Here is a 22,395-nt window from a genome sequence, read left to right on the forward strand (position 1 = left end):
GAAATCAACATGCAAATTCAATTCCATGGTTTTGGATGTCCCATTGAGAACACGATTCATTTGCGCCGGCATAATGCTCTGACCGAGAAAGAATTGAGGGTGAGTTTGTAGTTTGGAAGATCGCAGCAATTTATGCATCAACTTCTTCATCAATAATGTTCCATTGCTTTCAAACTGCATTTTCCACTCTGCAAGATAATAACTGTCAGAACAAGCAACAGTATCGGTAGATGGTCTATGGGGAATGCAATGTTACAAAACCCAATCCATTCAACAACATATTTCAGATATGTCAACAAATTAAATATTCCAGCAGAGGGATAAAACAAGGAAGATGAGAATGAGGAGGCAATAGCTCTGATGACAAAAGAACACCAACTTACCTTTAACCATTTGAGCAAAAAAGCAGGCACACAAACAAATAATCGTCTAACAATGCACACGTGCAACGGAGGCTACAGGGGGACTAAGAATGCCGAAATGTTGTCATGCGTGTTGCTGAAAGGGTGATTGAAACAGAATCTGTGGTAAATTTGAAGAAATAGAGATAATACATCTCAGGATGTTCGAGAAAGAACATTATGGACTGAGGCAAATTGTATTGCCCTTTTCAGGAGTGATTCGGGTCATAATGAATTCAAATACTTTCTTCTGTGCTGAAAGCTATCGCTTAGTTGCAGCTGGATCACAATTTCTGTTCCTGGTAGTATTTCGCAAACTGTTAAAAATGAATGTCACTGCATAGAATTCCAAACATGACTCCAATCAGTAGAGAAAATATCCAAGGGGTATGATGAGTTGTGTCCTCTCATGTTGAACAATGCAGCGACAGATACTAGGGATGCACTGATGATAATGTCGCAAAAATCCTTAGATTGGGGAAAATTCTCAGAGGATTGAAAGATTGTGAACATAACACCATGATGAGAAAAATACTTCGATAAAATAGCAAGCAATTATTGCCAATTTAGGTCAACCTGGGTAGATGTTCATGCCGGCAATGAAAGATGAAATAACAGGGTACTGAGTGTGCTATAACATCCTACAGAGTTAACATCCTTTTATAAAGGGGAAACAATACTTGACAAACTTGCTACAGTGCTTTGAGAAGGAAACAAACATTACTGATGAAGGACCACCAGTTGATGTAGTCCATTGAGATTTCAACAAAGCATTTGATAAGGTACAGCTCGTAAGGTGTCTCAAAAGAAAAGAGCCCATGTGTTCAAGAGTAGTATGTTAGGATGGACAGAGGACTGCATCACAAATAGAAGTCGAGAAGTAGCAGCAGGATGGTAACTTATAAGTCATGTACGGCCACAGAGTGAATGCTGCGGAGGCTGTACACCTCATGTTGACTGGGTTGATTTCGGAAATGGCAGAGGGAATTGCCATGCGTAAGAATGTTGGGCAGGCTGGGACGACATTCATTGGCGTTTGTAAGATTTTAAAAAATCTTATTTTTTCAACATTTAAGATTCTTAAGAGACTTGATAGTGTATATCCGCAGAGATTACTCCTATTTGTCAAAGATTTTGCGACCAGAGGCCACATTTTCAAATTGGTTGCCTATTAATTTAGGGGGAGAATTACATGTTTCAGGTTGTAGCAATCTATTGAACACTTTAGCAGAGAAGGTTTTAGAGGTAATGCCATTAATTATATGCTCGGCTGAGATGGCCAGGTTAATTTTTAAATCAAGGAACAACGACAATAAGAGAAGGGTAGTCTTTCCAGTGGAAGATACTTCAAGGATCCCCTTATTACTAAAGAATACAGGGAGGAATTAAACACATCACTACCACACCATCAGTACCATGAGAGAAGTCGCAGTAGACAATCTAATGGAGTAAAAGCAGATTAGACTCTTTGCCGTGATGGTTTACTTTCTAAGATTCTGAACAATGAGCTTCAGAGTCGGTGTATGCATTGATTGTAATTTCCCAAAAAGCTTTCGATTCGAGAGAAGCATCTGAGGGCTGGAAAAATGCCGATGTGATATCCCTATTTAAAAAGGAGAGAGGCAAAAAGCAGATAACTACAACCGAACCAGCCTAACATCTATTGTTGGAAATAGGTGGCAATCAACTATGAAGAAAATAGTAGCAGGACATTTGGAAAATCAGAATCTAATCAAACAGAATCACCACAGCCTGCTGAAAGAGAAATTGTGTCTGGCTAATTTGTTTGGGTTTTTGGAGGAAGTTTTGGAAGGAGAATTAATAGAGGAAAACCAGTAAATGTGTTGTGTTTGGACTTGGAGAAAGCATTTGAGAATATACTCAAAAGTAATAAGCTGAGAGCTGAGGTTTTGAAGGTAGTATATTGCTTTGGATCAGTATGCTTTGCACGTTCTGGAAGGAGAGATCACATCTCGAGTGAAATGCACCAAGTGAATATATATTTTGGGGAACTTGGTGGCAATGCGGTAAGTCAGTGCAGAGCGTAAGAGGTGCCATTTGCTTGCTTTTTTTGCCTGATAGTTTGTAAGCATTTTTTTTTTGAGACAGAGTAAATTGAAGCCAGAATCAGGGACCCGGAGGGTGAATCAGGCTCATTCGTTGGTGATCGCTTCTGGTTTAAGAATCTATTATCGGTAGCTTTCAGATTGCAAGTAAATCGGAGAAATATTTACAGGCTACAAACTAAAAGACCAGAATGTTTTCAAATCAAATTAAGATCGAAGTAATTGAAATGGAGATGCCAGCCCAGATGATGATTTATACCTTCATGAAGCCAGAGTGGTCAGACCCCATACTCCAGCTCAGGGTTGATGAACTGGAATCTCAGTTTTGACCAATCAACAAATCGTGTGGGGCAGAGTTAGCAGGGATTGCTCTGCTTCAGGAGGCAGTCACACACCTTAGATTAACTAGCTGAAACTCGGTCAGTGGCCAGAGACGTGAGACTGTGACAAAGAACAGGGCAGGTGGAAGGATCCAGAATGTAGTGCAGAAGGAACCTTGGCCTTTGATCTTATCTAACAGCTTTGAGATTCTTTCTTCGTGTGTGGATGAGAGTGCAGGGTATAGGGAAGATGAGTAAACTGACTGCAGCACTGTGGTACAGGGGGGACATTCAGGAGGGGATAAAAAGTGAAATGTAGTTATAATCAGAGGTAGTGTAGTTTGGGGAATGAACACTGTTCGTTGTGACTAGGATCGAGAGTCTCAAAAGTCAAGTTGCCTGCCTGGTGCCCAGGTTCAGGATATTCCATCTCGGCTACAAAGGAACTTGAAGTGGGAGGAGTAGAAATCCAGCTATTGTGGTACACACAGGTACAATTGATATGGAAGAAAGAGGAAAGCGGTTCTGCTGAGGGATTATGAGCACCGAGGTGCTGAATGAGAAAGCAGAACCAGAATGGTAATAATCTCTGGATTATTATCTGAGCAATTTGGCACGGTGTGAGCATAATTATAGATGCAAATGCATTGTTTAAATGGTGGCCTGGCAGAAATGTGTTTGAATTCATGGGACATTGGCATCGGTACAGGGAAGGAGGGAGTCATTCTTGGTGTTATAGGCTCGATGAGAATCATTTTGGGACAAGTATCCTGGCAAAATACAGGGCTCGGTCTTGGGGTAGGGTGTTAAAATAAAAAGTGTGGAGCGGGTGAGCTCAGTTGCATGGAAAATTGTGGAAAGAGTTAGAAGCTGGTAAGTGCTCAGCAAAGTTTCCAGAGCAAGTAATAGGACAAAAAGTATGGAAATGGTCAGGAGTCTCACTTCAGCTGCAGCAGATAAGAAGGGTGGCTGTAAATGCCAGACTGAAGATCTTGTATTGAATTGCAGGGAGTGTATGAAACAAAGTGAATGAGTTTGTGGAGCAGATTGAAATTGACAGATACATCACTCTGGGTATCACAGAGAGGTGGTTGTTAGGGGATAAGTGTTGGGAACGAAATAGCCAATGATTCATGTCCGATAGAAAGAACAGGCAAATGGACAGAGATAAGAAAGTGTGGAGCTGGATGAGCAGAGCAGGCCAAGCAGCATCTCAGGAGCGAAAAGCTGACGTTTCGTGCCGAGACCCTTCTACTTCTGTGTCTTCATCCTGCTGTGTTCATCCAGCTCCACACTTTGTTATCTTGGATTCTGAAGCATCTGCAGTTCCCATTATCTCCGATACAAATAGACAGAGATGCCAGGGTTGGCTTGTCAGTAAGAAATGAGGTCGCGCTGAAGGAACCACAGCTCTTGTGCTTGTTTTTTCATGACTTGGAGGAAAGAGGTGCATGTGCTGTGGCTAAATTTGTAGATGACTGAAAAAATATTTAGAAAGACAAGGCATGGCACAGAAACAGAGATTTACCAGGATGTTACTTGGATCGGAATGTATTAGCTATAAGGAGGGTTTGGTGGAAATGTTGTGTCGTGATAAATGTAATGAGATCAACCATGATCTCAGCGAATGATGGAGGAAATTCAATGGGCCAAATGACTTTTTTTGTGAGTCTTCTTGTTTGACAATGCATTCATGAAGGTGTTTTGTTTTCTCTCTTGGATAAGATGTAAAAATGAAATGTATACGCTTCCTTTTCATCTGGGAATAAATAATTATTCTGCACAATTTCCATTGACTAATAGCAATCTGACAAGCATGACAATGTAAAGAAATTTTTAGCTTCTTTTTAATTGTAAAGGTATTCTTTGGAATTAATTCGGCATATATTATTTGCGTCTCAGGAAGTTTGTTCATCACTGCATCTCAAAAAGTGGTGTGTTGTATGACAACAGCTTTTTAAAGATCACTTCAATGGTTGTAACACGCATTAAATTACACTGTTGGCCAATCTGTCCATGATTATTTCATTATCTTATGTTTCAAACAGACAAGGAAATATTGGTGATGCAATGAAGAGTTTGATTCTCAAATATAATTGTTGTTATAGCTTCCGCATGGAAGAAAGATTCACATCAAATTGACTGGTCAAGGAAATGGTACACTGACTGTGAGTACTTTGAGTGTTTAAGTGATTCCTAAAATCACTTGTTACAAGGTGAGAATGATTTATCCAGATAGTAAGAACTGCCAATGTTGGTGTCTGAGATAACACATTGGAGGAACACAGTAGGGCAGGCAGCATCAGAGGCTGAGGAAAGTTGAGGTTTTGGGTCAGGACCCTTCCTGAGAAATGGAGGGTGGAAGGGAGCTCAGAAACAAATAGTGTGGAGGGGGAGGAGGTGCTGGGGAAGGTAGGTGGGATGGTAATAAGTGAGTACTATCCAGATTGGAACAGATTTTCCCCAGGGGGTATTGAGTACGAATTCCAAATCACTCTCAAAATCTTCGTGACCGTTAACATTGATGTTTTTTGTCTGTGTGTTTCAGTAATTGCATGACAGTTTGACTGGTTCGTTGAGAGTGAGGAACCTATGGACTCTCACACACCAAGATGGAATTTAGTTCGAAGAGTGACTTCAAAATGGTAACTTGCTTTTAAAATCTTGACCGTTTTTGCTGTCCAGTTGAATGAATTTAGCTTCATACTGCTTCAATAGGAATTAGTGTTTAATAGGAACATATTTGTGAAACTTACAGTTCCGCAAGTTTTAGCGTAAACTGGTGGAGACTTTCGGTGCTTGCAAAAAGGCTCACCTCTCCGTTAATACCGAAGGAAAATGGGAGTTTAAAAGTAAGTTCACCCGCTGTCAGGGAATGAAATGTTAATGTTGACTCAAATATAATTTTTTAAAAAGTAATATATTTGTGAAACACTAAACTCAAACTAAAATTTGGATATGCTTGTTTTACAGATGGTTGGATATTGGATTCATTTTAAATGAGGGTGAAGATCACTTTAAATCCAGCATATTTGTGAAGAAAAGAAATAGCATGTCAAATAAAATTAACTGCATGACTCTACATAGCCCTATATGTAGAATTTCTTTCTGAACTGTGAGACAGTTATGATCCCGTACTACCTCAGTGCTCATGGCAAGAGTAAGACTCCTGTTTGACGTGCTATGCACTGCATGGAATGGCGGCAACATCAGATTCATTGATGCTTGAGAATCAAAAGAATATGACGATAAGATTTAAAATCAAAATCTCATTGAACACTTCAAGGAATGTATTACAGGAAGGTGGGGAAAGCATGTATGACGAATAGAAGGTGGTGGCACAGATCAAATAGACCTGTGTGCTAAAACGTATCACAAATTTCACATTGAATGGAACAGTTTAAACAGGCTGGAGGAAGCAAACATGCCAGCTCAAACTTTTTGAATTTGTGCATTCTGTTCGTAAACATCAGCAAAATTGTGGGAAACATGTTTATTCTTTCTCTTTTATTGCACAGAACCATACGATTAGACTGTTTTGATGAGGAATTTAAAGATTACGAGTCGTGTCCATTTGACTCACAGTTTGGTACCATAGGTTGGTACGATCTTCGTTGGAGAAGGAAAAGGGATGTTCCAGATCCAGAAAATCGTCAAACCATTTACTACAAAGTCCGTTTCTGGTTAGTATTAATGAATGCAGTTAACATTTTTAGATTGACATGATTGCACAATGGAGTCAATAAGAAAATTCCATCTGATATTCCACATAAATTTTAAGTGGATATTAAAGCCGCTCATTTCTTTTTCATGCTCTCTGCTGCTTTTAAGAATGGTTGTCTTATTGTCGAAATGTTTAGCTTTGACACCATGGCTTCTTCCATTAGCTCACACTGAAACACATGTTTCTTCAGCCAAAAATGTACGTTTACCCGGTGTAGCTTGACCAACCTTCCCCTGTGGTCGTTCCCCTGAAATCCCCTGTGGTTGCTCCCCTGAAAAACAAGTATACCGTTTTGGATACTGTTCCGGGGGACTACTTACCAGGGGCATGCGGTAGGGTGCAGATCTCTGGCACCGAGTCTGTCCCTCTTGCACAGAAGGGACGGCGGGGGGACAGGAAGAGAGTGATAGTCATTGGGGACTGAATAGTTAGAGGGACTGATAGAAGATTTGCCAGGAACGAAAGAGACTCACGATTGGTGTATTGCCTACCAGGTGCCATGGTCTGTGATGTCTCGGATCGTCTCTTTCGGGTCCTGAGGGGAGAGGGTGACCAGCCCCAAGTCGTGGTCCACATAGGCACCAACGGCATATGTAGAAAAAGGGATCGGGATGTCAGGCAGGATTTGAGGGAGCTAGGGTGGAAGCCGAGAGCTAGAACAAGCAGAGTGGTCATCTCTGGTTTGTCACCCGTACCACGTGATAGCGAGGCAAAGAACAGGGAGAGATTTCAGCTGAACACATGGCTGCAGGGATGATGCAGTTGGGAGGGCTTCAGGTACATGGACAATTGGGGCTCATTCTGGGGAAGGTGGGACCTGTACAAACAGGACGGTCTCCACTTGAACCAGAGGGGCACGAATATCCTGGGTGGAAAATTGGCTAGTGCCATTCGGGTGGATTTAAACGAGCTCAGAAGGGGGATGGGAAACTGAGGTGTAGTCCTAGTACACAGGAGGATGAGCGTAGGGAGGACATGGTCAGGACCTCACTGTCACAGGAGTGTGCTGGCAGACAGCAAGCTGGATTGAAGTGTGAAGACTTTAATGCCAGGAGTATCCGGAATAAGTTAGGTGAGGTTGCAGCTTGGATAGGTACCTGGGACTTCGATGTTGTGGCCATTTCGGAGACATGGATAGAGCAGGGTCAGGAATGGATGTTGCAGGTTCCAGGGTTTAGATCTTTGATTAAGGTCAGGGAAGGTGGTAAAAGAGGGGGAGGTGTGGCTTTGTTGGTCAAGGACAGTATAACAGCGGCTGAAAGAACCTCTGAGGACTCGTCTACCGAGGTGGTATGGGCTGATGTTGCCAAGGAAGGTTTGTTGACTGAGTCAGTGTGGGTGGAAGTTCGGAACAGCAAGGCAGTAGTCACCTCACTGGGGGTTTTCTACGGACCCTAATAGCAGTAGGGAGATCAAAGAACTCATTGGCCGGCAGATTGTTGAAAAGTGCAAACGTAGCAGGGTTGTTGTTATGGGTGACTTCAACTTTCCCAATATAGATCGAAACCTCCTTAGTGCAGATGGTTTGGATGGAGCCGTTTTTGTCAGGTGTGTTCAGGAGGGTTTCCTTACTCAGTATGTGGACAGGCCGAGGAGGGAGGCCATTTTGGATTTGGTGCTCGGCAATGAGCCAGGACAGGTGTCAGATATCGTGGTGGGAGAGCCCTTTGGCGACAGTGACCACAACAGCCTCACATTTACCATAGCCGTGGAAAGGGAAAGGAGCAGTTACAAGGGGAAGATATTTCACTGGGGTCAAGGAAACTATGATGCTATCAGACAGGAGTTGGGAACTACAGATTGGGAGCAATTGTTCCACAGAAAGGGCGCAGCAGACATGTGGAGCTGTTCAAGGAGCAGTTGTTGCGAGTGATGTATAAATTTGTTCCTCTGAGACAGGTAAGAAGGGGTAAGATTAAGGAGCCTTGGATGACTGGTACAGAGGTGCTTCTTGTCGAAAAGAAAAAGGCAGAGTACGTAAGGTGGAGTAAGTGAGGGTCTAGCACAGCTTGAGAGTATTACAGGCCTGCTGGGAAGGAGCTCAAAAGATATTGCCTGTCCAATTGTTACCTGTTACAACCTTTGCGTCCACGCTTGCTCATTCAATGGTGTCAAGATGCCAGCAGTGAGTGTACCTTCTCCATCCCCGAATGCCGTCAGCTCACACAAGACATAGTCCTTACTTAAAATCTTCTGATCAAACAAAGTTCATTGTTTTGGACATTTTAGTTATCTGTCATGAAACGAAAACTGATTCTGACTGGCGTGAACTGTAGTGCAAATGAATATAATCTGCGAAACGAGATTCCTTATGGGCTTGCATCCGCTAGAAATGATTGCTTTTCAAAGACGTTGCATACATACATTTATTTCACCTATCACCTTAGATTATTTTTTTGTTTGTGCATGTTGTGTGGGCTTCCAGTCAGGCCCATAAACACAGGTTGATGCAGTCACTGTTATAACACGGTATTGAAGGAGAATTTGTGATCTTTGGAGTTTCATTGCAGTGTATGAAGGAGTGCATCATCAAGCCAGTCCAGATCTCTCCTGGTGACTATATTGTTGCAAGTTTTCAAGTGTTACCGATGGTCACATAAAATATGGCCTTTTTGTTGTTGCGCTATTCATCTTAAATGCACCATATCGAGTATTTAGGCTTGGAAACTATTTCAATTTTTTTGATTTACTTATTCAAAATCATTTATGATTGTTGTCATGATATCTACAAGATGTTATTTTGATTGGACATAGAGGATTGGATCTGTCTTACCCCAACTATTAATGGAAATAATGTATGCGCTTATAAAACCCCTTCTGGGCAAGATAGTTGCTCAGTGGTTAGAGCTGCTCATGCACTGGGGAGCCAGTTGAGATTCCAGTCTTGGGTAACTATCTGTGTGGAATTGACATGTCCTCCCCGCGTCTGCGAGGGGCTTCCGCCAGGTGCTGCAGTTTCCTCCCATTGTTCAAAGATGTGCAGGTCCTTATATGTGATTTGTGAAGCATTTCTTAAATGTTTCAATCCTGCCAGCATCCAGTGCCTTGGACAAAATAACTGGAGATGAATAAAAGATACTGAGCCTTTTGACACCATTTCCTGCTGGATTTTCATCAATCCTGCTTTATATCGGTGACAACTTCTATGACCTTTTTTGATGCTATGTCTGAATTGACAGTCTATCTCCAAATATTTGTTGTGCAGTATTTCAAGGTCTCTGTTACAGCATACCCATGAATGCCTACTTCAAAAGATACTTCCATATCATAGAATCCCTACAGTGTGGAAACAAGCCCCTTTTGACCCAACAAGTCCACGGCCACCCTCCAAAGAGCATCTCACCCTGACTCATCCCCCGACCCTTTCCTCAGTAACCCTACATTTCCCATGACTAACACACCTAATCTGCACATCCCTAAACACAATGGGCAAGTTTGGCATGGCCCAGACACCTAGCCTGCACATCTTTGGACAGTGGGAGGAAACCAGAGCACCCAGCAGGAACCCATGCAGGCATGGGCAGAATGTACAAACTCCGCACAGAAAATCGCCCAACGGTGGGATCGAACCTGGGTCCCTGGCGCTGTGAGTCAGCAGTGCTAACCACTGAGCCACCGTGCTGCCCTTGGAGTTAGACAGAACTTGCTTGTTCTTGGGTGGCCTCAAACTGCCAACCTCCACTTAGTGGCAAAAGTGCTGACCAACTGCACTCTACTTCACTGGTTTTTGCTTTGTATCATTGAATTCAATCCTTCAAGCTCTGTGATAAATATTAAATTTCCATTGATATGTGAGGGTTGTTTTTAGTACGCAGTATTGGTTTATTATGTTTCATTGGTACATAATGAATATTGTATGTATATGCAAATGGGCAAGTTGGTAACGATGCAGTCCGCAGACCTGGAGGATAATAACACTGTCCTCCAATCGCCCACAATGCCCTCTGCAAATTGGTAGAAAACAAAAATTTCTATAAAATTCATCTCTCCTCCTGTCAGTCGATCAAAATTAATTCAGGATTTTGTACAGGCCAATAACTGTAAGATTACACGGGCCAAAACAAAACTACTGGCTCATATTAGTTCAGTAAAGTGAAAGGGCAACAATAGAGGCAGTAGGAACTGCAGATGCTGGAGAATCTGAGATAAGAAGGTGTAAAGCTGGATGAACACAGCAGGCCAAGCAGTATCATCCGGCTTTACACCTTGTCATCTCAGATTCTCCAGCGCCAATTTTCTGAAGTAGGGTCTCGTCCCGAAACACAAGCTTTCTTGCTCCTCTGATGCTGCTTGGCCTGCTGTGTTCATCCAGCTCTCCACCTTGGGCAACAATAGAGTATGCTTTAAGTCGCTAGATATGTTATGTGGGTTTGTCTTCCTGAGGGTGGAGTTAGTGGAACCGAAAAAGATGTCTCCCTCACAGCGCTTGTGACACAAGAATTGCATCGTTCCTTGGCGGCCTTTCAACAGAAGAATATTCAGAGATTTCCCGAGTGGTAAGAATGTAACTTCTTTTACTTTATCTCACTTTTTCCAACAATTGGAAAATAGATTTTAGAAATAACATCGAGCTGATGAAGTGTGAAAAGAATAATAATTCCAAGCAGTGGTGGGAGTTGGTCAGTGAGGTGGGAGGAGTGGATTGGTGGGAGAGAAGGCGGACAGGTCATGGAGGCAGGGATGAGGGGAGGAGCTAGTCTTGGGATGAGGCTAGCGGGTGGGGAGATTTTGAGGGTGGCAAAGTCCATATTGAGGCTATTGAGTTGGGAGCTCCCGAGACGGAATATGAGGTGCTGCTCTTCTACTTTCTGGGTGGTATGGTTGTGACACTGGAAGAGGCCCAGGATGGACATGTCGTCCAGGGAGTGGGAGGGGGAGTTGAAGTGATGCAATGATTTGGATATGAAAATAGAAGGTGTGGTTAGTAAGTTTCCCAATGATTGAAGGTGTAGTAGCCAGCCAAGAAGGTCACCTCAGAATGCAATGGGACATTGACAAGGGCCAATAAACTGAGGAGTGGCAGATGGAGTTGAGGTTAGATAAATGTGAGGTGCTACATTTTGGAAAGGCAAATCAGGGCAGCACGTATACACTGAAGGTTGTGGGGAGTGTTGCTTAATAAAGAGACGCTGGAGTGCAGTTTCGTAGTTCCATCAAAGTACAGCCACCGGTAGAAAGGATATGAAGGAGACATTTGGTGTGCTCACCTTTATCGGTCAGTGCATTGAGTATAGGAGTTGGGAGATCACTTCGCAGCCATGTAGGACATTGATTCGGCTGCTTTTGGAATACTGCAATCGATTTTGGTCTCCTTGCGAGAGGAAAGTTGTCGGCGCAACATTGAGGGCCGAAGGGCCTATTCTGTGCCGTCTTGTTGTATGTTGTAAACTTGAAAGGGTTCAGAGAAGATCTACAAGGATGTTACGAGCATCGGAGGTTGGAGGTATACCGTGGGCTTGAACAGGCAGCTATTTCTTGGAACTTTGGAGTTCAGGGCTGACCATATGGAAGTTTATACAATTACGAGGGACGTGGATAGAGCGAACAGCATGTATGGAATGAGCTGCCAGAGGAAGTGGTGGAGGCTTGTACGTTTAAAAGGCATGTGGATGGGTATATGAATAGGACGGGTTGAGAGGAACATGGGCCAAATGCCGGCAAATGGGACTAAATTAACTTAGGATATCTGGTCAACAGAGACAAATTGGGCCAAAGGATCTGTTTCCCCACTGTACATCTCTCTGATTCTAAGTGTCTTTTTTCTTAACCACGTGGCCCATAATGAGAAAACCTTGAATCAGGATTTGGGAATGTGACAATTCTAATTGGATCTGTTTGATGAAATTAACTCTGTAGGTAATGGTGGTTGAATTATGATTTATCAAATTTGAGTTTATTGCAGCATCTTATAGAATAGAGGAGACACATGGAATCAAAATTGAAAATCAAAACTTGGTAAAATTTTGCATTGGAAATACATGACCAGCCATTGGAGGAGATTCATGACCATTGCATTCAAGTGAAAACAACAAATGCGATTCAGTGACTCAGTGAAACGGGATGCAGTGACTCAGTGAAACGGGAGGCAGTGATTGTGTGAACTGGGATGCAGTGACTGAGGGTAATGGGATGCACTGACGAAGGGAAATGGGATGTAGTGTCTGCGTGAAATGTGATGCAGTGACTGAGTGAAATGGGATGCAGTGACTGAGTGAAATGGGATGCAGTGACTGCGTGAAATGGGATGCAGTGACTGCGTGAAATGGGATGCAGTGACTGAGTGAACTGGGATGCAGTGACTGAGTGAAAGGGGATGCAGTGACTGAGGGCAATGGGATGCAGTGACTGAGGGCAATGGGATGCAGTGACTGAGGGCAATGGGATGCAGTGACTGAGGGCAATGGGATGCAGTGGCTGTGTGAACTGGGATGCAGTGGCTGTGTGAATTGAGATGCTGTGACTTTGGGAATGGAGATGCAGTGTCTGTTTGAAATGGGATGCAGTGAATGAGGTCAATGGGAGGCAGTGACTGAGGGCAATGGGATGCAGTGACTGATGGAAATGGGATGCAGTGACTGTGGGAAATGGGATGCAGTCACTGATGGACATGGGACGCAGTGACTGAGGGAAAAGAGACGCCGTGACTGATGGAAGTGGGATGCAGTGACTGATGGAAGTGGGATGCTGTGACTGAGTGAAATGGGATGCAGAGACTGAGGGAGATGGGATGCAGTGACTGAGTGAAATGGGATGCAGTGAATGATGGAAATGGGATGCAGTGACTGACTGAAATGGGTGCAGTGACTGTGAGAAATGGGATGCAGTCACTGATGGAAATGAGACGCAGTGACTGAGGGAAAGGAGACGCCGTGAATGATGGAAGTGGGATGCAGTGACTGATGGAAGTGGAATGCAGTGACTGTGGGAGATGGGATGCAGTGACTGTGTGAAGTGGGATGCAGTGAATGATGGAAATGGGGTGCAGGTACTGAGGGAAATGGGATGCAGTGACTGAGGGTAATGGGATGAGGTGACTGAAGGAAATGGAATGCAGTGACTCTGTGAAATGGGATGCAGTGACTTTTAAATGGTATGTAGTGACTGAGTGGAATGGGATGCAGTCACTGAGGAAAGTAAATGCAGTGACTGAGGAAAGGAGATGCAGTGACTGAGGGAAATGGGATGCAGTGACTGAGGGAAATGGGATGCAGTGACTGAGGGAAATGGGATGCAGAGACTGAAGTTAATGGGATGCGGTGACTGTGGGGAATGGGATGCGGTGACTGTGGGGAATGGGATGCAGTGACTGATGGAAATGGGATGCAGTGAATGAGGGAAATGGAATTCAGTGACTGAGATGAATGGGATGCAGTGACTGATGGAAATGGGATGCTGTGACTGAGGGTAATGGGTTGCAGTCACTGAGTGAAATGGGATGCTGTGACGAAGTGAAATGAGCTGCAGTGACTGAGTGAAATGGGATGCAGTGACTGAAGGAAATGGATGCAGTGACTGTGAAATGGGGTGCAGTGACTGTTAAATGGGATGTAGTGACTGAGTGAAATGGGATGCAGTGACTGAGGAAAGTAGATGCAGTGACTGAGGAAAGGGGATGCAGTGACTGAGGGAAGTAGGATGCAGTGACTGAGTGAAATGGGATGCAGTGACTGAGTGAAATGGGATGCAGTGACTGAGGGCAATGGGATGCAGTGGCTGTGTGAAATGGGATACAGTGGCTGTGTGAACTGGGATGCAGTGGCTGTGTGAATTGAGATGCTGTGACTGTGGGAATGGAGAGGCAGTGTTTGTTTGAAATGGGATGCAGTGACTGAGGTCAATGGGATGCAGTGACTGAGGGCAATGGGATGCAGTGACTGGTGGACATGGGACGCAGTGACTGAGGGAAAAGAGACGCCGTGACTGATGGAAGTGGGATGCAGTGACTGATGGAAGTGGGATGCTGTGACTGAGTGAAATGGGATGCAGAGACTGAGGGAGATGGGATGCAGTGACTGAGTGAAATGGGATGCAGTGAATGATGGAAATGGGATGCAGTGACTGACTGAAATGGGTGCAGTGACTGTGAGAAATGGGATGCAGTCACTGATGGAAATGAGACGCAGTGACTGAGGGAAAGGAGACGCCGTGAATGATGGAAGTGGGATGCAGTGACTGATGGAAGTGGAATGCAGTGACTGTGGGAGATGGGATGCAGTGACTGTGTGAAGTGGGATGCAGTGAATGATGGAAATGGGGTGCAGGTACTGAGGGAAATGGGATGCAGTGACTGAGGGTAATGGGATGAGGTGACTGAAGGAAATGGAATGCAGTGACTCTGTGAAATGGGATGCAGTGACTTTTAAATGGTATGTAGTGACTGAGTGGAATGGGATGCAGTCACTGAGGAAAGTAAATGCAGTGACTGAGGAAAGGAGATGCAGTGACTGAGGGAAATGGGATGCAGTGACTGAGGGAAATGGGATGCAGTGACTGAGGGAAATGGGATGCAGAGACTGAAGTTAATGGGATGCGGTGACTGTGGGGAATGGGATGCGGTGACTGTGGGGAATGGGATGCAGTGACTGATTGAAATGGGATGCAGTGAATGAGGGAAATGGAATTCAGTGACTGAGATGAATGGGATGCAGTGACTGATGGAAATGGGATGCTGTGACTGAGGGTAATGGGTTGCAGTCACTGAGTGAAATGGGATGCTGTGACGAAGTGAAATGAGCTGCAGTGACTGAGTGAAATGAGCTGCAGTGACTGAGTGAAATGGGATGCAGTGACTGAAGGAAATGGATGCAGTGACTCTGTGAAATGGGGTGCAGTGACTGTTAAATGGGATGTAGTGACTGAGTGAAATGGGATGCAGTGACTGAGGAAAGTAGATGCAGTGACTGAGGAAAGGGGATGCAGTGACTGAGGGAAGTAGGATGCAGTGACTGAGTGAAATGGGATGCAGTGACTGAGTGAAATGGGATGCAGTGACTGAGGGCAATGGGATGCAGTGGCTGTGTGAAATGGGATGCAGTGGCTGTGTGAAATGGGATGCAGTGGCTGTGTGAAATGGGATGCAGTGGCTGTGTGAACTGGGATGCAGTGGCTGTGTGAATTGAGATGCTGTGACTGTGGGAATGGAGAGGCAGTGTTTGTTTGAAATGGGATGCAGTGACTGAGGTCAATGGGATGCAGTGACTGAGGGCAATGGGATGCAGTGACTGATGGACATGGGACGCAGTGACTGAGGGAAAAGAGACGCCGTGACTGATGGAAGTGGGATGCAGTGACTGATGGAAGTGGGATGCTGTGACTGAGTGAAATGGGATGCAGAGACTGAGGGAGATGGGATGCAGTGACTGAGTGAAATGGGATGCAGTGAATGATGGAAATGGGATGCAGTGACTGACTGAAATGGGTGCAGTGACTGTGAGAAATGGGATGCAGTGACTGAGTGAAGTGGGATGCAGTGAATGATGGAAATGGGATGCAGTGACTGAGGGAAATGGGATGCTGTCACTGATGGACAGGGACGCAGTGACTGAGTGAAATGGGATGCAGTGACTGATGGAATTGGGATGCTGTGACTGAGTGAAATGGGATGCAGAGACTGAGGGTGATGGGATGCAGTGACTGAGTGAAATGTGATGCAGTGACTGAGTGAAATGGGATGCAGTGACTGTGGGAAATGGGATGCAGTCACTGATGGAAATGGGATGCAGTCACTGATGGAAATGGGACGCAGTGACTGAGGGAAAGGAGACGCCCTGAATGATAGAAGTGGGATGCAGTGACTGATGGAAGTGGGATGCTGTGACTGAGGGAGATGGGATGCAGTGACTGAGTGAAGTGGGATGCAGTGAATGATGGAAATGGGATGCAGTGACTGAGGAAAGTAGATGCAGTGACTGAGGAAAGGGGATGCAGTGACTGAGGGAAGTAGGATGCAGTGACTGAGTGAAATGGGATGCAGTGACTGAGTGAAATGGGATGCAGTGACTGAGGGCAATGGGATGCAGTGGCTGTGTGAAATGGGATACAGTGGCTGTGTGAACTGGGATGCAGTGGCTGTGTGAATTGAGATGCTGTGACTGTGGGAATGGAGAGGCAGTGTTTGTTTGAAATGGGATGCAGTGACTGAGGTCAATGGGATGCAGTGACTGAGGGCAATGGGATGCAGTGACTGATGGACATGGGACGCAGTGACTGAGGGAAAAGAGACGCCGTGACTGATGGAAGTGGGATGCAGTGACTGATGGAAGTGGGATGCTGTGACTGAGTGAAATGGGATGCAGAGACTGAGGGAGATGGGATGCAGTGACTGAGTGAAATGGGATGCAGTGAATGATGGAAATGGGATGCAGTGACTGACTGAAATGGGTGCAGTGACTGTGAGAAATGGGATGCAGTGACTGAGTGAAGTGGGATGCAGTGAATGATGGAAGTGGGATGCAGTGACTGAGGGAAATGGGATGCTGTCACTGATGGACAGGGACGCAGTGACTGAGTGAAATGGGATGCAGTGACTGATGGAATTGGGATGCTGTGACTGAGTGAAATGGGATGCAGAGACTGAGGGTGATGGGATGCAGTGACTGAGTGAAATGTGATGCAGTGACTGAGTGAAATGGGATGCAGTGACTGTGGGAAATGGGATGCAGTCACTGATGGAAATGGGATGCAGTCACTGATGGAAATGGGACGCAGTGACTGAGGGAAAGGAGACGCCCTGAATGATAGAAGTGGGATGCAGTGACTGATGGAAGTGGGCTGCTGTGACTGAGGGAGATGGGATGCAGTGACTGAGTGAAGTGGGATGCAGTGAATGATGGAAATGGGATGCAGTGACTGAGGGTAATTGGATGCAGTGACTGAGGGTAATGGGATGCAGTGACTGAGGGTAATGGGATGCATTGTCTGAGTGAAATGGGATGCAGTATCTGTGTGAAATGGGATGCAGTATCTGTGTGAAATGGGATGCAGTGACTGAGGGCAATGGGATGCAGTGACTGAGGGCAATGGGATGCAGTGACTGAGGGCAATGGGATGCAGTGACTGAGTGAAATGGGATGCAGTGGCTGTGTGAAAGGGGATGCAGTGGCTGTGTGAAATGGGATGCACTGACTGAGGGCAATGGGATGCAGTGGCTGTGTGAACTGGGATGCAGGGACTGCGGCAAAGGAAATGCAGTGTCTGTTTGAAATGGGATCCTGCGACTGAAATTATTGGAATGCAGTGACTAAGGGTAATGGGATGCAGTGACTAAGGGTAATGGGATGCAGTGACTGAGGGTAATGGGATGCAGTGACTGAGTGAAATGGGATGCAGTGACTGAGCATCATGGGATGCAGTGACTGAGCGTCATGGGATGCAGTGACTGAGCGTCATGGGATGCAGTGACTGAGCGTCATGGGATGCAGTGACTGAGTGAAAAGCGATGCAGTGACTGAGGGTCATGGCATGCAGTGACTGTGGGTCATGGCATGCAGTAACTGAGTGAAATGCGATGCAGTGACTGAGGGAAAGGAGATGCAGTGAATGTGGGAAATGGGATGCAGTGACTGAGTGAAATGGGATGCAGTGACTGTGGGTCATGGGATGCAGTGACTGAGTGAAATGCGATGCAGTGACTGCGGGAAAGGAGATGCAGTGAATGTGGGACATGGGATGCAGTGACTGAGTGAAATGTGATGCAGTGACTGAGGGTCATGGGATGCAGTGACTGAGGGTCATGGGATGCAGTGACTGAGGGTCATGGGATGCAGTGACTGAGGGTCATGGGACGCAGTGACTGAGTGAAATGCGATGCAGTGACGGAGGGAAATGAGATGCAGTGACGGAGGGAAATGAGATGCAGTGACGGAGGGAAATGAGATGCAGTGACGGAGGGAAATGAGATGCAGTGACGGAGGGAAATGAGATGCACTGACTGAGGGAAATGAGATGCAGTGACTGAGGGAAATGAGATGCAGTGACTGACTGAAATTGGAAGAGGTGACCTAAATGGGAGGGAGTGACTGACCTAAATGGGAGGGAGTGACTGAGTGTAATGGGAGGGAGTGACTCGGTGAAATGGCATGCAGTGACTCAGTGAAATGGCATGCAGTGACTGAGGGTAATGTGATGCAGTGACTGAGGGTAATGTGATGCAGTGACTGAGGGTAATGTGATGCAGTGACTGAGGGTAATGTGATGCAGTGACTGAGGTTAATGTGATGCAGTGACTGAGGAAAGGAGATGCAGTTCCCATGGGAAATGGGTTGCAGTGACTGAATGAAATGTGATGCAGTGACTGAATGAAATGTGATGCAGTGACTGAATGAAATGTGATGCAGTGACTGAGTGATATGGGATGCAGTGACAGTGCGAAATGGGTTGCAGTGAATGAGGGAAATGGGATGCAGTGACTCACTGAAATGGGAGGGAGTGACTGACTGAAATGGGAGGGAGTGACTGACTGAAATGAGATGCAGTGACTGAGTGAACTGGGATGCAGTGACTGAGTGAAATTGGATGCTGTGACTGACGTAAGGAGATGCAGTGACTATGGGAAATGGGATGCAGAGACTGAGTGAAATGGGATGCAGTGACTGAGTGAAATGGGATGCAGTGACTGAGTGAAATGGGATGCAGTCACTGAAGGAAATGGATGCAGTGACTCTGTGAAATGGGGTGCAGTGACTGTTAAATGGGATGTAGTGACTGAGTGAAATGGGATGCAGTGACTGAGGAAAGTAGATGCAGTGACTGAGGAAAGGGGATGCAGTGACTGAGTGAAATGGGATGCAGTGACTGAGTGAAATGGGATGCAGTGACTGAGTGAAATGGGATGCAGTGACTGAGGGCAATGGGATGCAGTGGCTGTGTGAAATGGGATGCAGTGGCTGTGTGAAATGGGATGCAGTGGCTGTGTGAAATGGGATGCAGTGGCTGTGTGAATTGAGATGCTGTGACTGTGGGAATGGAGAGGCAGTGTTTGTTTGAAATGGGATGCAGTGACTGAGGTCAATGGGATGCAGTGACTGAGGGCAATGGGATGCAGTGACTGATGGACATGGGACGCAGTGACTGAGGGAAAAGAGACGCCGTGACTGATGGAAGTGGGATGCAGTGACTGATGGAAGTGGGATGCTGTGACTGAGTGAAATGGGATGCAGAGACTGAGGGAGATGGGATGCAGTGACTGAGTGAAATGGGATGCAGTGAATGATGGAAATGGGATGCAGTGACTGACTGAAATGGGTGCAGTGACTGTGAGAAATGGGATGCAGTGACTGAGTGAAGTGGGATGCAGTGAATGATGGAAATGGGATGCAGTGACTGAGGGAAATGGGATGCTGTCACTGATGGACAGGGACGCAGTGACTGAGTGAAATGGGATGCAGTGACTGATGGAATTGGGATGCTGTGACTGAGTGAAATGGGATGCAGAGACTGAGGGTGATGGGATGCAGTGACTGAGTGAAATGTGATGCAGTGACTGAGTGAAATGGGATGCAGTGACTGTGGGAAATGGGATGCAGTCACTGATGGAAATGGGATGCAGTCACTGATGGAAATGGGACGCAGTGACTGAGGGAAAGGAGACGCCCTGAATGATAGAAGTGGGATGCAGTGACTGATGGAAGTGGGATGCTGTGACTGAGGGAGATGGGATGCAGTGACTGAGTGAAGTGGGATGCAGTGAATGATGGAAATGGGATGCAGTGACTGAGGGTAATTGGATGCAGTGACTGAGGGTAATGGGATGCAGTGACTGAGGGTAATGGGATGCATTGTCTGAGTGAAATGGGATGCAGTATCTGTGTGAAATGGGATGCAGTATCTGTGTGAAATGGGATGCAGTGACTGAGGGCAATGGGATGCAGTGACTGAGGGCAATGGGATGCAGTGACTGAGGGCAATGGGATGCAGTGACTGAGTGAAATGGGATGCAGTGGCTGTGTGAAAGGGGATGCAGTGGCTGTGTGAAATGGGATGCACTGACTGAGGGCAATGGGATGCAGTGGCTGTGTGAACTGGGATGCAGGGACTGCGGCAAAGGAAATGCAGTGTCTGTTTGAAATGGGATCCTGCGACTGAAATTATTGGAATGCAGTGACTAAGGGTAATGGGATGCAGTGACTAAGGGTAATGGGATGCAGTGACTGAGGGTAATGGGATGCAGTGACTGAGGGTAATGGGATGCAGTGACTGAGTGAAATGGGATGCAGTGACTGAGCGTCATGGGATGCAGTGACTGAGCGTCATGGGATGCAGTGACTGAGCGTCATGGGATGCAGTGACTGAGGGAAATGGGATGCTGTCACTGATGGACAGGGACGCAGTGACTGAGTGAAATGGGATGCAGTGACTGATGGAATTGGGATGCTGTGACTGAGTGAAATGGGATGCAGAGACTGAGGGTGATGGGATGCAGTGACTGAGTGAAATGTGATGCAGTGACTGAGTGAAATGGGATGCAGTGACTGTGGGAAATGGGATGCAGTCACTGATGGAAATGGGATGCAGTCACTGATGGAAATGGGACGCAGTGACTGAGGGAAAGGAGACGCCCTGAATGATAGAAGTGGGATGCAGTGACTGATGGAAGTGGGATGCTGTGACTGAGGGAGATGGGATGCAGTGACTGAGTGAAGTGGGATGCAGTGAATGATGGAAATGGGATGCAGTGACTGAGGGTAATTGGATGCAGTGACTGAGGGTAATGGGATGCAGTGACTGAGGGTAATGGGATGCATTGTCTGAGTGAAATGGGATGCAGTATCTGTGTGAAATGGGATGCAGTATCTGTGTGAAATGGGATGCAGTGACTGAGGGCAATGGGATGCAGTGACTGAGGGCAATGGGATGCAGTGACTGAGGGCAATGGGATGCAGTGACTGAGGGCAATGGGATGCAGTGACTGAGGGCAATGGGATGCAGTGACTGAGTGAAATGGGATGCAGTGGCTGTGTGAAAGGGGATGCAGTGGCTGTGTGAAATGGGATGCACTGACTGAGGGCAATGGGATGCAGTGGCTGTGTGAACTGGGATGCAGGGACTGCGGCAAAGGAAATGCAGTGTCTGTTTGAAATGGGATCCTGCGACTGAAATTATTGGAATGCAGTGACTAAGGGTAATGGGATGCAGTGACTAAGGGTAATGGGATGCAGTGACTGAGGGTAATGGGATGCAGTGACTGAGGGTAATGGGATGCAGTGACTGAGGGTAATGGGATGCAGTGACTGAGTGAAATGGGATGCAGTGACTGAGCATCATGGGATGCAGTGACTGAGCATCATGGGATGCAGTGACTGAGCGTCATGGGATGCAGTGACTGAGCGTCATGGGATGCAGTGACTGAGCGTCATGGGATGCAGTGACTGAGTGAAAAGCGATGCAGTGACTGAGGGTCATGGCATGCAGTGACTGTGGGTCATGGCATGCAGTAACTGAGTGAAATGCGATGCAGTGACTGAGGGAAAGGAGATGCAGTGAATGTGGGAAATGGGATGCAGTGACTGAGTGAAATGGGATGCAGTGACTGTGGGTCATGGGATGCAGTGACTGAGTGAAATGCGATGCAGTGACTGCGGGAAAGGAGATGCAGTGAATGTGGGACATGGGATGCAGTGACTGAGTGAAATGTGATGCAGTGACTGAGGGTCATGGGATGCAGTGACTGAGGGTCATGGGATGCAGTGACTGAGGGTCATGGGATGCAGTGACTGAGGGTCATGCGATGCAGTGACTGAGTGAAATGCGATGCAGTGACGGAGGGAAATGAGATGCAGTGACGGAGGGAAATGAGATGCAGTGACGGAGGGAAATGAGATGCAGTGACGGAGGGAAATGAGATGCACTGACTGAGGGAAATGAGATGCACTGACTGAGGGAAATGA

The 22,395-nt window shown here is 46.1% G+C and overlaps 1 long non-coding RNA gene across 1 annotated transcript; it reads left to right on the forward strand.

Moving 5' to 3' along the window:
* Positions 1-5,335: 5,335 nt before the first annotated feature.
* Positions 5,336-6,351, forward strand: LOC132207949 (uncharacterized). Its single transcript, XR_009444031.1, has 4 exons — positions 5,336-5,432; positions 5,546-5,639; positions 5,761-5,792; positions 6,306-6,351. It is a non-coding gene; the product is annotated as an uncharacterized LOC132207949 (long non-coding RNA).
* Positions 6,352-22,395: the final 16,044 nt, after the last annotated feature.

Source organism: Stegostoma tigrinum, unplaced genomic scaffold, assembly GCF_030684315.1.
Source record: "Stegostoma tigrinum isolate sSteTig4 unplaced genomic scaffold, sSteTig4.hap1 scaffold_221, whole genome shotgun sequence".
Lineage (NCBI taxonomy): Eukaryota > Metazoa > Chordata > Chondrichthyes > Orectolobiformes > Stegostomatidae > Stegostoma > Stegostoma tigrinum.